This window comes from Poecilia reticulata, chromosome 14, assembly GCF_904066995.2.
Source record: "Poecilia reticulata chromosome 14, P_reticulata-male-v2, whole genome shotgun sequence".
NCBI classification, from domain to species: domain Eukaryota; kingdom Metazoa; phylum Chordata; class Actinopteri; order Cyprinodontiformes; family Poeciliidae; genus Poecilia; species Poecilia reticulata.
The window spans coordinates 18,417,842-18,435,064 of record NC_088843.1 but is presented as its reverse complement, the minus strand read 5'-3'; the positions used below and the strand labels follow the sequence as shown (position 1 = coordinate 18,435,064).

At 38.8% G+C, this 17,223-nt stretch overlaps 1 protein-coding gene and 1 non-coding gene across 6 annotated transcripts in view; both read left to right on the top strand.

The window, feature by feature from the left end:
• The first annotated feature begins 7,729 nt into the window (after positions 1 to 7,729).
• b3gat1b (beta-1,3-glucuronyltransferase 1 (glucuronosyltransferase P) b) overlaps positions 7,730 to 17,223 on the top strand; it is a 29,127-nt gene continuing 19,633 nt past the window's right edge. The window contains exons 1-3 of one of the 5 annotated variants that reach the window (XM_008428259.3): positions 7,732 to 8,100; positions 15,210 to 15,390; positions 16,966 to 17,047. The gene's annotated coding sequence lies outside the window, so the exon portion shown is untranslated. Of the gene's footprint in view, positions 8,101 to 15,209; positions 15,391 to 16,298; positions 16,521 to 16,965; positions 17,048 to 17,223 lie in introns of those variants that run through there. The other 4 variants (XM_008428260.3, XM_008428261.3, XM_008428258.3 and 1 more) reach the window with 4 other exon arrangements.
• trnar-ucg (transfer RNA arginine (anticodon UCG)) lies at positions 11,454 to 11,526 on the top strand. The gene has a single exon. It is a non-coding gene; the product is annotated as a tRNA-Arg (tRNA).

Sequence of the window (17,223 nt, the reverse complement as noted above, 5' to 3'; positions counted from 1 at the left end):
AAACAAAACAACAACAACAAAAAAAACCCAGACTCCTCTGCATGCAGGTACACATGTTTTTGTCATACCTGCGCAATAAAATTCTAAATAATCTCTCATGCAAACGTCGGCAACCAAAATCCCCTCTGTGGTGAAGCATTTATGCTGCAGCCAGCCAGCACCGAAGAGGCCCGTCAAGAACCAAATCATCGTGTGCAGACAGAAATGAAATTGCCACATAATTACTGTGTGGAGTTGGAGCGAGTGGCCGTAGCGCTGATCAAACCAGGCGGCTGGTTTAAATGTCAGGTAGCAGCCTGACCTGTCACGCTGAGCTGCGTGGATTTGCACAGAAAAGAAACCGTCAGGGAGTTTGCCGTGTCGACAGGAGCATGTGAGGATGAAGGTCACATGAACTCCAGCCCTCATCAAACCGTCAAATTAAACCGGAAACACTTTGAGGAGCATCAAATTTGCTCAAGTCCTGGACGTTTGAGTCCAAAGTCATGAGACAAACAATCATGCCAGCTACAAATGCAATGGAAAGTCAGTTTTTGAGCTTTGGCTCAAATCCATTGCATCTTTTTGAAGAGTGGAAGAAAACCAAGCGAGCTTAAAGCTGATATTTGAACATGTACACTTGATTGGGAAAATGTAAGGTTTTTTTTCTTTATGGTTATTATCATTTCATGCACAATATATCAGCCAAGACAGTTATTCTGGTTTAATCCCATATGAATTCCTTGTAAAACAGGATATAAGTCATATTTTCACTGCCTCCTGATTGGACAGCTCTTATAGACTTAATCCATGGCATGATTTAAACACCTCTTAAAGCTGTACAATGTAACAAAACACAGTCGCCATAGCAATATTAATGGGTGCAGCAAAGTAAAATTTATTTTAAGTTATAGTCGATATTTTTAACAACTGAAGTTAACATAATTACTTGATTGTGCTATTAAATGGCACTACGTGCATGGAGAACACATAATGCCCTCTAATGCTCATGACGGACGGTAACCACAGAGGGGATCATAACGAATCATGTAAATTGTTGAGTCAAATGATGCAACTGAAGAGAAAATAACAGTGCATGCTGTTATTTTATGATGAGACTCGGCTCCATCAGCAGTTTCCAGGAAGCCGCCAGCAATAGAGCGGCGGCAGGATGATGATGATGATGATGATGATGATGATGATGATGATGATGATGATGATGATGCAAAACAACGGACGACAAACATGTTTCCAGCAGAACGCCGCATGCAGCAGGAGGAAGAATGTCAGGTTGATTTCTGGACCTGCACTCGTCTTCAATAGCTGAGTCACCGGGGGTTGGATGGGGGGCGGAGCAGGTGGCCGTGACAAAAATAACTTGTCTCTCAACAGCTCATTTAAAAGCAGACGTTCCCCCATATTGGCAGAAATCCTCCGAGGCTTCTCTTTCAGGAACTGCAATATCCAACATGCACTTCTTTTCCGATTGAAGATAGAATTTGTTCTATCTTCAGCTCATAGTCAATAAATATTAATGTAACCTAAGTGGAACATGCTGACCGGCCCTATCTGGTGCGTGCCAAGGATCGTAGCTGCCTGAGCTGCATGATGACTGCTCCCTCCGTTTTGTTCGTTTTCATCAGCTGTGTGCGTGTGCGTGTGTGTGTGTGTGTGTGTGTGATGGACCAACATAAATTGATAATTGCAAATTGAAATGAAGATGAGACATTTTTTCCGATATATGCCACAAAACAATCTAGAAAGTGTGGTGCTCTGATGCATTCAGTTCCACTTCTGCCTCCTGTATGATCCAACGGCCTTTAGATGTCAGCGATTATTAAACAGAGTTCAGTCGTGTATAATAATGTCAGTGTAAGTCCAGCTGTTTCTTTGATAGGGGCTGGTCAAGCTTAATGGATACAACTTAATACCAAACAATACTGGATGAAAACCTATCAGAGGCCACAGAAGACTTTGGATTGGAGTTAAAGGTTTGGCTTCGACAGACTCTTGTATGCAGACTCTCCATTTAAGCTGACAGATCTTAAGCAATTTGGCTCAGGAGAATGGGTATTAATGTTCCTCTCTGCTAGACATGCTGTTGTAATTGCACTTTTCAGACTTTTATCTGTAGAAGATGTTGAACACTGTCTGGCTTTATCCCTTTGCCTCGCTATTTGCTCTTCTGGTGTTAGTCTGTCACAACAAAATCTGAGTAAAAACCAGTTGGCGTTGGTGACTGATAGGTTCAAGGGACTTGTGCTGTAGGTATTCATTCACCGCTTCACCGCGGCAGCACAACTACTGCTTTTGGGATCAAACCGTTTCCTTTTGCTGCTTTGTTGTGAGCAAACATGTCGCACTGTGCAGCAGTCGGAGAGGAAAGGCTGAAAGACTGTGGGAGAGCTCCAGAGGAATAACTAGGGAGTGACTCTCAGGTAATTACAGCCATTATATATCCAGTCTTCTCCCAAGAGAAAGGTCTTCTTCCTTCAGTTGGCATTATTAAGAACTTAGCTGATTGTCTACATTAGTGAACAAACAGCCACAGATGAATGATGAAGGAATAAGGAAGATTTTTACGCCTGCAAGCGTACTCCACAGAGTGAACGGTGAACATAACTGTTCCTACTTTTACCGCAAAACCCATTAACTAGAAAAGGTTCTAGAAAAACGAGGACATTCAACATATAAGTCTAAATACTTGCTGGAGAATGTAAGTCTGTGTGATTTACTTTGGGCCTCTCTTCAATGGTAGCCAAAATACATAACTGCTTCTTCAAATAGCTTCACCTTTTATTGCTAAACATGATTAATTTTTCTTCTCTTCTTCTGATTCCAATGTTGCTGCATGTAGACCAAATCACAGGCAAATTGTCCCTTTCCATCAGGTTGCTTAATGTTAAGCTGCTGAAGAGTTGGTTGTGGGGTTAGCAAGTGGTCTAAGTTATTAAATGGAATCACAAATGTACTGCATACATATTTCAATAGCATAAATAAGCTATTAGTGGAGCTTTGCTGAGCAATATTTGTTAGACGTCCCAAAACGTCTGCCCTTTCTTCGTGTAATCACCTGTCTAGTACACACAGAGGGAAAAATATGAGCTCATGAAAGCTGTTTTTGTGGGCATCTGTTGATGAGGAGGATGTGCTCTGTGTTTAGCGAGATTTGTGTTTATGAGCGCAGAGCTGATGCCACAGGTAGCGACAGTGAGCTTAGAAGCCCATGATAAAGGCTTTGTATCCGAAGCCTGTCATTTAGCAAAGTCCACAAGAAGAGACTCCATCCAGCGTTGGCATGTATATGATAGACACCGGTGTGCCTAAAGATCATCAAGATGGACATTGGAGCAGCAGCTAACTTTGCTAATAAAAATTGTAGTTTTTTTAATTCATTGAAACCCCAAATTTGAAAAGCCTTCAAAGAAAATCAATTTCACATCAACTTGCTCGAGTCAAAGAAGGTAAGCACCGAATCCAATCATGCAGAAAATCTGTGGGAATCTGCAGCTGTCATCATCGGAAAGAGCTGCAGCTTCTTAAAGAGACAGAGACCAATTTGGAGGCGTCAAATTGGAAAAATTTCTTTTAAGTCATGTTTGATATGTACAGCATTTTTAGAGCAAATGAAGGTAACATATGATTGTGCTATAAAATGGATCTATGTGCCTGCAAAATTCATAATAACCCCCTTTAGCCATGTTTCTTTCCTTCATTTTAATGTCAATGTAAATAGGGCACCCAGTAGTGTTTGCTCACTACATGCAACAACCATGTGAACAGAGACACATCCCGAAATAAGAAAACTCATCTAATATCAGCTGTTTATTTCATGGATAAGCAGGTAAAAATAAAATCAAATATTTGTGTCCAACAATTGCTATCAACCTTGTGAATTTTTACGTCTATTATCATTCTTATAAGTTTTCTTTGAAGTGATGTTTTTTTTTTTTTAAATGACCAAACACTTTCATACAGACAAAGTGATATAACTCCAAAAAGCTAATTTTGTTTTAGTGGGTTTGCAACCTGTAACTCACTAAAACCTGCTTCTGATTGCGTAACAACTACTCTCCTCACTGAGCCACAGTCTCTTCCAAGTGAAAAAAAAACATTAAAAAAAACAAAACGAAAAGAGCAAGCTGTCTCTGAACAGAAGGAAGCGAAACGCAAGCAAGCAACAGAGAAATCCAGTGACCTAAAGTACTGAGTAAAGGAATGACCGAAAACAATAACCAGAACACAGGGCTCCGACAAACTGTGAACTTAACATTTGCACCTTGAACCTGAACCTGTTGTTATTCTGCTGTTCACTTTGCAGCACAAAGAGCAGAGAATTGTCCCCGGAATATTAATTAAGCTTGGGAAGGGGTTTGTTTGCCAGTTTGGGAAAGCCTCTCTTCCCGACGCTTTGAGCCGGCTGAATTAACACACTTTGTGAGTTGCCCATTGAGACGCACATGGACAAAATGCCCGGCCATTCAGCCCGGCTTAGGCGTTTCTTTGTTTCTGTCCGACTTCCCTTTCCTCGCTCTTTCTTCCTCTGCCTTTTACCATCATAGCTTCAGCTTGTGCAAGCTGTTGGCTGGTAACAGAGGTAGCAACGAGGATAATAGGTGGGCAGTAGTTTTCTTCATGCCTTATTTTTATTGAACTAGAAATAACTCGATGCGTGCCGAGCACCCAGTTACCTCATAAGCCCAGTTTTGAACCTATCTGTATTTTGTTTTTCTCTCCTTCACATGTCGACGGCTTCATCACTTTTGTTGTTCACGGCTAAATTTCATGCTCTTACATTTCAGACAGACTTTCTGCTGTTAAAAGGGATCACTGCCCTAAATGCTGCCTTCACCCGTCTGGGGAGCAGCTTAGACAGGATGTGGAAGTTGTCAAAGTGCTCAGAGGATCCCCAGGCGCTTTGGCCTACTTTGCACCTCACAGAGTGACCCAAACAGAAAACGCATCAGAGACGTCGCATCAAGAATTACTTACATATAAAAAGAGAACAAGACGACAATGTTTTTGCCCATTAGTCGCTTCCGCAAGCAGAAACTTGAAATCACTGCTGGAAGTCAGACTTTCTTGTGCTTGTTGGTAGTAGACTGTTTGTTCATTATGAAAACAGCTGTCATATATGAGAACAGCGTTAAGTAATGTACATTGTGTTGATAAAAAAAAAAAACACGTTTGTGTCAGAAAGCAGATTTAAACTTAAGGACAGAGTCACTTTATACAGTCTGAAAGAATTTCCTCCTTTGTTTCAGTTGTTATATTGCAAAATTAATATGAAAATGCAAAAAAAAAAAGCAGACTATTTTTGTTTAATTTATAGGCAAAACCGAGAAAAAGAGAGGTGATTACATGTTTACGTGTTTGTACGCTCGTGTACGACAGAAACAAGGCACATTTTCTTCTTCACTTTTTTCATGAAAGCAAAGAGTCTGTTGTTCTACAAGAATCCTAATTTCCAGCTTGAACATGAGTTAATTAGAACCTGTGAGAAAAACAAAACTATGACTTAAACTATGACAGATAATTAATCCTAAACTAAAAACTACTTTTTCACACATAATGAAATGAATGCTCATCTTAAGGACAATGTTAGCAGGATGGGACAACATTTTCCCAAAGCTAGTTTAGTCTGAGAGGCCCAACATGATTGGTCAAAAATCAGAAATATGTGTAAAATGGGATTAAGTTGGTAAACAAGTTTATAAGACAATATAAGAAAAGTTTTGAAACACCTTATATCCACTCTTGTGAAATAAAAACAACTTCAACAAATTGTAGTTTTTTTCAAGTATACAGAATCTGCATTGTAATCTTGTTCATGTTTTATATCAATGTTTCTTTTCAGGGGGAAGGTTGCCATTTTCTCAGCTGAACATCTTCCATGTACCCTGGCTAAGTGTTAGCTGAAGCTGATACCTGTATCAGTCTGACTGGCTAGGCATGCGTAACTCCCTGGCGTAACTTCAAAACAACAAGGGGAATAATTTCAAAGGAGAAAAACACTATATTATAGCATATTTTTATAAAACGCTTTTATCCTCACCCACAAGTTGAGCGTTTCAACAAAAGGTTGTTTCAGTGTCTTATCCGAGGACAGGGCCCCACTGTAATCCCACAGACTTAAGACACAAAATGTCGTGGATACACAGACAGACACTGCTTTGAAAGCCAATGCCTGACGTAAAAGAGGCATGTTCTGAAGGCTGATGACATGTTACAAGCTGGCTAATGAGAACCCAGCATCATAGAGAACAAGCGGTCTAAAGGAACATTTTCATTTGTAATACCATGGGGGGAAAAAATACTTGACATAATTATGCCGTGATGTTCATGGACGCGTCCATGAACTGCAGTTGTTTGTTGCCTTGCAGTGAAAAGGTCGTGGGTTTGAACCCCAGCAATGTTTCTGAATGGACTCCTCACTGGGGATGCATGTTTCCCCCTGTGACTGATTAAGCCAAGCAATACAATCGGATCTACTGTCACTTCCAAACAAGCCACTTTTGAAATGCTGCACTCTTTAAAAAGTAATTATCAGAAAATGTCAACACAGTTTTGTTTTATATATTCTTCTTACTAAGCATGTTTTCAAAGGGCCAACATCTCTCCTGACCTCACTAGGGATAAGCGTGTTGGATAAAGGATGGATGTTTTTGATGATGAAAGCGAAATCAAACGAACAGGCAGAGCCGAGTTGGTTGAGACCAAAACGGGAGTTTTCCTGTGGAAGCAAAATATAAGTTTGGGTTTGGCTCCATTAGCTTGGTTTGTTATTTTTTTCATTTATTTAGTTACAAAGACCAAGTGTCCCCAATTTATGGATTTCAAATAGGCATTACGTGTGATTTCTGGGTTTCTCTTGAGCTTTAGATGTACAGTACATAACATAGATAAAGCATTATCATGACAAGTTTTTGAGCTGGACTTGAGTTTTGCCTGGGAATCACATGTAATCTGGGGGTTCCACATGATCACCTGGTAGTTGGGATTACATGTAAACTGTGGGTTTTTACATTCTCAAATTTCACATGGGTATCAATCAATTGAATATGCTGTAAATGTGGATGAAATTAATTTCTTAAATTTCATCACGTGTGATCCCTTGGATCACATAATCAAAATGTGATTTTTGCACATGTGAAACGCATGTGTATTTTGGCAGTGGGAAAACAGTTTAAATGTCAATTTATGACATTTAGACTTTTATCACTTCTTTTTAAGAAACAAAAGTTCAGATCATGGCAAGTTAAAGCCGTGTAAGACACATGATAATGTTAATCGGCGGCTTTCACTGTGAAAAACACATTTTTAAATTGTTTTCAAGCACTTAGACGTCACATGATGCAGAGCCAAAATCTATTATCCTGTAAAGGTTAAGTCAAGTCGGTGGATCGTCTTCAGTGGCTTAGCATTTCCTCTAAATGTCACACTTCTCTAAAAGATGAAACGTAGCAGTTAATGACTAAAAAACAGTCATCTTTGACTGTGCAAATCTTATTGTGTCCCCCGTGTTTTCGGTGTTTATCACTGGTAATTCATTCAACATGCACCTACTTTCCAAAATAGAGGCTTCTGTCTATGCTCCGGTGTTCCTCTGATTGTTAGTCTGTCTCCTCCTCACTCTGTCAGACCCGTTTAAAAACACACACGTACGTCTTCATGTAGTGTGTGTGTGTATCTCTCTCTCTGTTACACAAGCACTTTCGCTGGATTCACACAGACTGGCATTCATAACAGCAGCAAGCCAAAAGGAAGCAGATGATTGGCTTTGAGGGAAGCTGCTGGCAACAATTAACAAGAGGGGAAGAAGAGAGTGAAGAGGAGCGATGGGAGGAGGGTAAAACGGAGGGAGGGAGAGAGAGACTGTGATGCCAAACGAGCTGTCCTCTCCAACGTCTCAGTCTGACAGCGCCGGAGCACAGAGCGCTGCGTTCCCACCACCTTTTCAGTCATCCGTTCATTCATGGATGGGGCGTCTGTGGTGATCGGCAATAAACTGCAGCTAAACATGTGTGAAGTAACCCCTATTAAGATCCTCCGTGTGGCAGAGACAGCAGAAGAAGAAGGAGGAGGGATGTGATTTCTCAGCTGCTTCAGTCTGCAATTAAGGTCGGTAACCGTTATTTTTTTTCCTCCTTTAAATTTTGTCTTTAACACTTAAAGGGCAGGTGTGCTTTCCACCTGTTTTCATGTGTTTTGTTTAATATCAGAAGGGGTTTGATTAAAATAGAAAAACGTTTGAGTTCATCTAAGGGAACTTTTAAAATCACTACAAGAGAAGAGGAGACGAAGATTAAAATATGTACGAAGTAGAGATCTTGCTTTCTTTCCTGTTAAGTAAAATGGCTATGATGAGGCTCTGTCACAATGCAGATCTTCATATTGACTCTGCTTAGTGGATGTGAAATCTCAGTATTTTAATTTTACTTTGCTTTTTTTTTTTTTTCTGCTGCCAGCTTATCAAGTGAAAACTCTTTGTATCTCAAACTACCGACACAAATTAGGGTCCAGCTGAAGTGGGCATCGTTTAAAGTCTAAGAGATATCAGCCTGGCAAACAAACCCCTACAGTGGTGAACGCAGAACCAATGAAGTCTAAGCAAATCATTACACTCTAAAAAAAACAACTGAACAATTGATAGTGAAAACTTGTATAATACCAACTGTTATAGACTGTATAAACATTATTCTATGATAGAACATACATTGAATTACCCTTAACTCAAAACACATTCATTTCACATGATTTTTACAGTTATGAAATGTATAACAGAAATTTAATGTAAAAATCTTCCATAGAAAACCACTACAATGTTGCTAGCAATTAGTTACCCTAAAATTAACTGTATTAAGAAGTTACAGATTTTTCTGATGTTTACATTTAAATCTGTGGTGTAAAATGGTAAACCAGACAGCAAAAATCATTTTTACAAAGACAAGAATATTGGCATGATATGATGGTCTAATATAATTTTCCTACATGTTCCATATAAGTAAATAAAAAGAATGAAACAGTTCATATAGAACTGTTCAGTATTGAGCTATAAATATGCTGAGTTCACTAATGACTAACACTACATCTCCCAACGTATGAAATTTCTTGGCTTTTGGAAAAACGCAAACAGGAAAATGTTGTCTTCCTTTAAATTGAAGATTTATCGCATGTTACAGTTTACAAAACTGAATTCCTCACCGTCAGATTAGTAACAGACTTTAATAACAAAAAAAACCTATAGGTTTATTTATATGTTCTTAAAAATGCGTTCATCAAATCCCATTAAGTTGTTCCCAGTTTTCACAAACTTTAATGAATTGTATTGAGATTATGTGACAGACAAATAGAAATGTTTTAAAAATTATTTTACAAAAAAATGAAAATATATTCAGCCTCCTTTAATTTGATATCCATAAAAAGGCCTTGCTCTGCCAGTTCAAGTCAGAAGTCAAACTAAAAAGTAACCTAATAATCATGTATGAAAATCCACATCCAGTCTTGCTTGAGCTATTCTGCATTGATGTTCAACTTGTTAGTCTCTAGACGTGAACAACTGGTAGAAGACTTGGAGCTGCTGTGGCAGCAAAATAGTTTAAAAACTAAACCACATCACTCTTTTTAACCAATAAATGATAAAAAGTCACAATTTTAACCTCAGATCTAGGAGAAAGCTCTGTATGCAGCTGCAGCTTTGTTTCATGGGTCTTTGGAAATCTCTTCCATTTTTCTCTCTGCATTAGTTTGTGTCTAATCTATATGAGAAGCTTCAGCTGAATTAACATTAGCTCAGATGAGTAAGTCATGACCCTTTGAACTACTAATGGTGGTTTATCTGTTTTTCATATCTGTTTGCCCTGCTGCCTGTTTGATGTACAGTATGAAAAGTGCCTATAAATCAGATTGCTTGTGGGAGATTTGGAACCCCGTAAAGCTGGTTGAGGTTCTGAAGCTGGAAGCAGAGGGGGAATGCTTCATAAGCAGCTCAATAGACAGAGCGGGTCCCAGCCAAAGCAGCATCATAAGAGGCAGCATGCTGACTCTTCCTACAATGCTCTACAATGTTTTCTTCTCATTTTTATGAGGAGAAAGAAATGTATAGTAGGGGTGCACCGATTTATCGGACAGCCGATTTATCGGTGCCGATATCCTTAATTTTGGGAGATTGGTTATCGGCCGATTTTTACATGTGAATCCGATCTTATCCACCGACGTTATCAACCTCGGCAAAGGTCTAAAAATCAACCAATGGTTTTCTTTTATCCTGTGAGAGAGGTTTGACTGACAAACAGGCAGACCAGGTCATGTCTGCACATTTAGAGTTAACACTAGTCACCCCATTGTTGCTAATTCAGCAACTTTCTTGATATATTGAGCAACGTTTCAGACAAAAAAATGATATTGGCCAAAATCAGAATCGGTAAGTTAGGCTTTTTAAAAGATCGGCGATTGGCCAGAAAACTGCAATCGGTGCATCACTAATGTATAGCAAGGCACCTCCAGTACCATAAGAATTTATCCCCACATAATACTATGAATTTAATGTCAAAATCAAAACATCCGACCCAGCTTGAAGACATTTGAGAACAGACTCATCTGTGTGTCAGGGGTCAAAGAGGCATCTCAAAACTTTGGGAATGCCAATGAACCACAGTGAGAACCATTAACCACAAATGGAGAGAACATGGAACGAGTCACAAAAGAACCCAAGACATCTAAAGCACTGCAGTCAACACTTACCTCAGTTAATGTCAGTGATTCAGCAACAAGAGAAAGACTGGGGAACATGGCCTTCACGGGAGAATTTTAAGGCAAAAACTAAAACTAAACTAGTTTATTAAGTTAATAATTCAATAGACTAACCAATCTAAGAAGTCCTGATGTTTTTCCACACTGATGTAAAAACAATGATAGTCATTTTTCATGACAATGCTGTCTGACGTTTATGCCAATTGTACAAAAATTTCAGATGAACTTTCACAGCAATGTTCAGTTTGTGCTTCTGGCACACACTTTCAAAAGAACAAATTGTGTAAGCAGTTCTCAAATGTAAGTCGAACACTTTTGTCACTTTATGTGCAGTATAGTCATTACGAGTTTCCTGAGTTCTCCACAGCTTATATGTTTTAACAATCTGTAGACTGCTTGAAAATACCTTGTGGATTTTTACTGCAACCTCAGCATCTTGTTAAAATAATTACCTATATTACAATGGCATATTGGTGTAAAAACTCTAATTAGTTCCTAATATTTTTCTGGTTCAGCCATCATATCCTAATAAGAAGATAATAATAATAAGAAGAAGATTCTTCTCATTCTCTGTCCCTTAAGATTTAGTTTGTCTTTTTTAAAATAGAATATCAAGAAGTACCACCTATGCTTAAGCTAATAGCAGTCAGTCACTCTCTTAAATGTTTGGGAAACTGCTCAGGACTTGGCCGTTTCAATCACCACATTTGTTTAGAAGCCAGGACCATGTGGCCTAATGGACAAGGCGTCTGACTTCGGATCAGAAGATTGAGGGTTCGAATCCCTTCGTGGTTGCTTTTAAAAGAGACAGTACATCGCCATGTCCACTGAAGAGTTGTTAATCAAGTAGGAGTTGCCCTTGCATTAACCAAGAAAAAGAGACTCAACACATTTCATGTGAGCTTTCATTAGCACACTCCCTCTTCCAGTGTTCATGCAAGACTAGCTAACTAGCAAAGCTCTTCTCTGACTTGTATCTTAAAAGTACAAGCTAGTGGCACCAACTCAAAAGAGTAATGACTGTATAATTTAAATATTTAAGAAACTGCTCAGGACTCAAATACCACATTTGCTTGGGAGATTGCGGGTTCAAGTCCCTTTGTGGTTGCTACTAAGCAATGTTTACATTACTCCATGCTAAATTCAATAATGTTAGTGAAGTAGGTCATGCCTTTAATGTAAACTAAGAAGACTGAATACATTACATGTGATCCTTCATTAACACATGATGTCTGACTTAATTCATGCAAGAACAGACACCTCAGGAAGCAGATTTTCAGGTGTGAAAAAACTTTTATATTATGAAACATGAGGCAATTCTACTGTCACTTTGGGTTAAACTGTTTTAATAAATGAAACCATCATCGGTGTATTTGCTCAGGCTTTTTTTTTGTCTGATATTGAAATTTGCTTGAGTGTATGGTCTGAAACAGTCAAAAATGGAACAGTTCAGATGGAAATTAGCACCCACCTAAAAGTAAAAGTATGAAGTGGCGTGTAAATCGGAGCAACGCACCCGCTACAGTGGCGGGTTGACAATTTGAACTTGAGGAAGGGTTGAAGAAGAGTTCAGGTTAGCTGAAAATTTTCATGAAGAAAGAGCGTTTCATGCAGGCAGGGAGGAGGGCAGATGTGTGTGTGTGTGTGTGTGTGTGTGTGTGTGCGTGTGTGTGTGTGTGTGTGTGTGTGTGTGTGTGTGTGTGTGTGTGTGTGTGTGTGGGCGTGTGCGTGTGTGTGTGTGTGTGTGTGTGTGTGTGTGTGTGTGTGTGTGTGTGTGTGTGTGTGTGTGTGTGTGTGTGTGGGTGCGTGTGTGTGTGTGTGTGGGCGTGTGTGTGTGTGAGTCCGGGAGGGGGAAGCTAGCAGCCAGTCAGAAAAACACAGGAATAATGTGAATAATTGTGAATTTTAATAGAAAACATCCTAAGTAAGGGAAAACAAACAGAACAGTCAGAAAACAGCTATTTAAAAATATTTTATAAATGACTAGACACATCTTTAATAAATACTATCATGGGAGTTGTAGCCAAAATATGTGAATGTTCAATATAGGAATTGATTGCAAGAATGTCGCAGTTGTGTAGTTAAAGTTTACTGTTAGTAATTACTTAAAGTGAACTTATAGCACTACACCTCTGTTAAGGTGTCCATGCTTTTTGTTAAATTAGTCTGTATGCATACATATGTATGGTACACTTGCTGTTAGTAAATCGGTTGTCATAGAACTCAGAATAAATCATATTTTACATAATTTGCTTGTACTGGTGGGGTTTGTAGTCAAAAGAAAAAATCAGTGGCTGGTGAAATGTCTGAGTGGCTAGCCTATGTTCTGTGGCTATGTGGTTTACTCTCTACGGAGGGAGGAAGGGGCCATTTTCCGTGTTCTCAAAAGCTCTCCGTTGCCAGTTCTCATGGCAGTAAAGCTCTGTGCACAGATTTATATTTAGCACCCAATATATAGGGAAGTAACAATATTTCCCAGCAGCTTTACAGAAACTAATATAATTTTTCAACACGTATTTACTGAGAGCCAATGTACAGCAGTGGTCACATTTATGGGGAGTCCTGAATTATGAATTGAGACTTTAAATGTTTTTCTGAGACAAATTCAAATAAACAACAATTAAGAAGAACATCTTTTTTGTTTTTAAAAAAATCCTAAAGCCTACCTCTTTCTCCAGCAAGCCACTACTTTCTAAGTTTGTTATATATCTAGAGTCCACAAGAGCTATTTTTGCCTGGATGCTGACGAAGTGAGGAGACTCAGCAGGGGTTCTCTCAGTACTGCTGTTTTCTGACGTCAGCTTGGGATATAAGAGCCTTCGGACCAAAGGGAACAGAAATAGAAATGCCAGCAGAGATATTCTCTTGCTTAACTAAAATGAACCTTTTTGAAGGAACTTGGACTACTTGGAACTTATTGCTCTACTTTTAAAGTTCATCCCCAGAGTCCAACAAGACCAGTAAACAAGTTATAATGTATGCAGGTTGAGTGAGCTTTTATAATTAGGTTTGGAAGCTCGCAGGAGTGTTAAATAATGAAATCTGCTCTTGCTCTGTGGTTCTGATTTAGTCAAGGTTATGCATAGACATGCCTCTTGACACGCACTCAGATGGTGCCATGGATGTGGCTCTGATTGTCTGAAGATGGAGGATGAAGATGCTGCACAGTTTTTTCAATTGGTTAAATTGCTCATGTTGCATCGACATTAACTGTTAAGTGCAAAACATTTAATTTTAAATGTTTATAATAGCATTGACAGAGTCACAGGAACTCATTTTAGCAAGTCTGAACAAATATTTGGCTTGTTAGCTCAAAATAAAATTCTAACTTTTTAACTCATTTCTAACTTAAGTCAGCTCTGTAATGTTTTTTTTTACTGTATGCTTTTTTTTTCTTAGAACTCTAAAATTCCCATTCCTTTAATATAAGTTATGTTTATGAGTCTAAATGAGAAAGCTTTATGGACATCGTTTTATTCAAGTCAGGAAAATGTCCATTTATGCATGTAAATGGACGGACGGACGGACGGACGGACACCTTTGAGGCACAATAAAACACCACTTAAATTCATGAGATACTAGTCCTTATATTGACTTGTTTTTTTTTTCACTAAGTTAATTACAGTTATATCTATGTAGTTTAAAGGTGTAGTATTGTGTAAAATCTACTTTTTTTAGCTCTGCATTGTGTAATGTTATTCCCTCATTTGCTATAGAAACATGATGTTAATGTTTTATAAGTAATGCACACGTTCTAAACCGTCCTCCTGTGACTTCTTTTTCCCCTGTCAAGCAGTCTGATGGTTTGACAGCTTAACTTGAAGGTTTGATGCAGTTGGGTTGTTTTTTTTTTTTTACACATTACCAAATGTTTAATGGGATTGTCAGCAGCGCAATAAGACCCTTATTACTTTTACCTCTCATTGTAAACATCCACAAAATGTGGAGCAGCAGAACTTCATATGTACAGGACCCCGCATTTTAGCCAAAACGGTCATGTGATGATTATGTATGGATTAGATTGTGTGCAGACGATAGCTCTCCAGGTTAAACTGGATAATCAGTGGTAATCCTCTGAGTGAATTTAATTTCATCACTGCCCTGGTTTAAATACATACACATAAAAATTGACATCTGCACAAGCCTTAGAACACTGTTTTTAATTAATTAAAACCGATCAGTGTGGAATCCCGGGGGTGAGCGGGTGAGCTATGAACCCGGGTAAGCCCAGTCAGTCAATGCTGAGTGATCAGATAAGATTCCCTTTCTTTATTTTCAAACCCATTTTTATCCTGAAAGAAAAAAACATCCATTTGTGTTGCTGAAAATTTTTGATGTGATTTATTCTATTATTCCGAGTTCTGTGGCCATGTCTGCCCCCTCGACCTAACCCCATGCCAGCTTCGACAATGCCTGCCTTTGTTTCTGCAGTGAGAAGCAGCATTCTTTCATTGGGATGACCGCCTCTGTTTCTACAGGGGCCGGCACCGAGGACGCGACCCTGGGACCCGATGGCTTAATAGCCCCCACTGGAAGTCTCCAAAGAGGAATTGAGAGATTGCTCTGTTTATGTGTTTACTACTGTATGGCACAACACTGTAGTAGAAAATGTCCTCACACTTCGAAGGGATTAGCCTCGGTGGATCCTCGTTCATATATGTAAGTTTCCGTCTTTTATGTCTACTTGTTTTAATTGTGATATTCATTGATAATGGTATGTGTTGTGTATCTCAAGTTAGCAAAGCACATAAAAAATCGGAGCATTATAAGGCTCAAAATATTTACAATATTTTCACTCAACTAACTGGTATCTGGAACTTCGTGTTATTTCTTTGTCAAGTTAATTGCTGCTTTGACATCAACTTCTAGGTTAGTCTCAGGATTTCTGTTCCGTTACAGTTTATGAAAAACAGGTTTTGGGATTTATCTGACTGACATCTAGATATGTTGTTAAATAAAAGGATGTTCTTTTCCTTTTTCTCCGTTACAATCAGCCTGCTTTCACTTGAGATAAAACAGAAAGCTCGGAGCTCCGTCTGACCTAGATTTCTGCTTTGCTTCTTCAAAAAAATCACTCCTTCCCTGTAGTTTATTCCTTGTAGCTAAAAGATGTTGGTGGCCTTCAGAATTTGATTCACAATGTTGGCCTTTAAAGAGACCCCATCACACTCCTAGTACTATGAAGGAAGTACTTCACATTACAACATGGTAATCGGGATACATAAACAATGAATAATGTTAAATTGTATCATCAATGTAATGTAACATGTAATTATTGGAAGTAACGAAATGGAAGGTAATCCACACATTTTCAGACTATGATTGTAACTGCAAAAAAAAACAGGTCAAAACATCAGGTTACAGTACAGACGGGTTCTGTTTAAAGGTTTTAAATCATTATTTGTCACGGCGTGTGGTTGGGGGTGGTGAGAATGAACGCAGGGACCCAGGTTATGGTGAAGATGATGATGATGTTTAATGATGAAAAAAACAGTCCAACACAGGCGGCACGGCAGAGAGTTAGCACACAGCTAATACCGGTAGCAACTGACAAAGACTGAAGACTGAAACAAGCAACCTCAGGACTTCACAGTTCGACTGACTGACTGACTGACTGACTGACATAGACGTTAGACGACTGACGAGGATCCGATGAAGTACACAGACAACAGGTGCGACTAAAAACACACGGGGTAATCAAGGTAACGAGACACACCTGGGAGACAATCAACGGGGAAGACGCAGAGACAGGACTCACAGGGAACAGGATCACACAGAAAAACTCAAAAGTAAACACACAGAAACACGGATCATGACATTATTGTTGTACCCCCATAAGATAATTGTCTTGGTATCTTCATTTAATATGAATCCAGATTAGTGGGTCCCAGAGGTTGAAGGTTATGGCTTCCCTGAGAGAACAAAAGAACAAAGTGGACTTTAACCTTCTTCAGTTAAAATTATAGTTTAGTTGCCTGTGACTTTTTAAGAAGTCCAAGCAAATATATATGTGTTGTATATGTTTGAATATGTTTATATACAAACATATTTTACTGTTGTTCTCTGTTTATTTACTAAGCCAAATTTGGATTGTTTTCTTTCTGAAGAGACACTGTTCAAAACTCAAAAGAAATTTCTAGATTTTTGCTTGGACTTCTTAGAAAGTCACAGGCAACTAAACTATAATTTTAACTGAAGAAGGTTAAAGTCCACTTTGTTCTTTTGTTCTCTCAGGGAAGCCATAACCTTCAACCTCTGGGACCCACTAATCTGGATTCATACTAAATGAAGACACCAAGACAATTATCTTATGGAGGTACAACAATAAAGATTTAAAACCTTTAAACAGAACCCGTCTGTACTGTAACCTGATGTTTTGAGCTGTTTTTTTTTTTTTTTTTTTGCATATACACTGATTGACAACGGGGACCCTCGTCGGGTCAATTAGTGTTGCTTCCTAAGTGGACAGTTTGATATCACAGAAGCTTGATT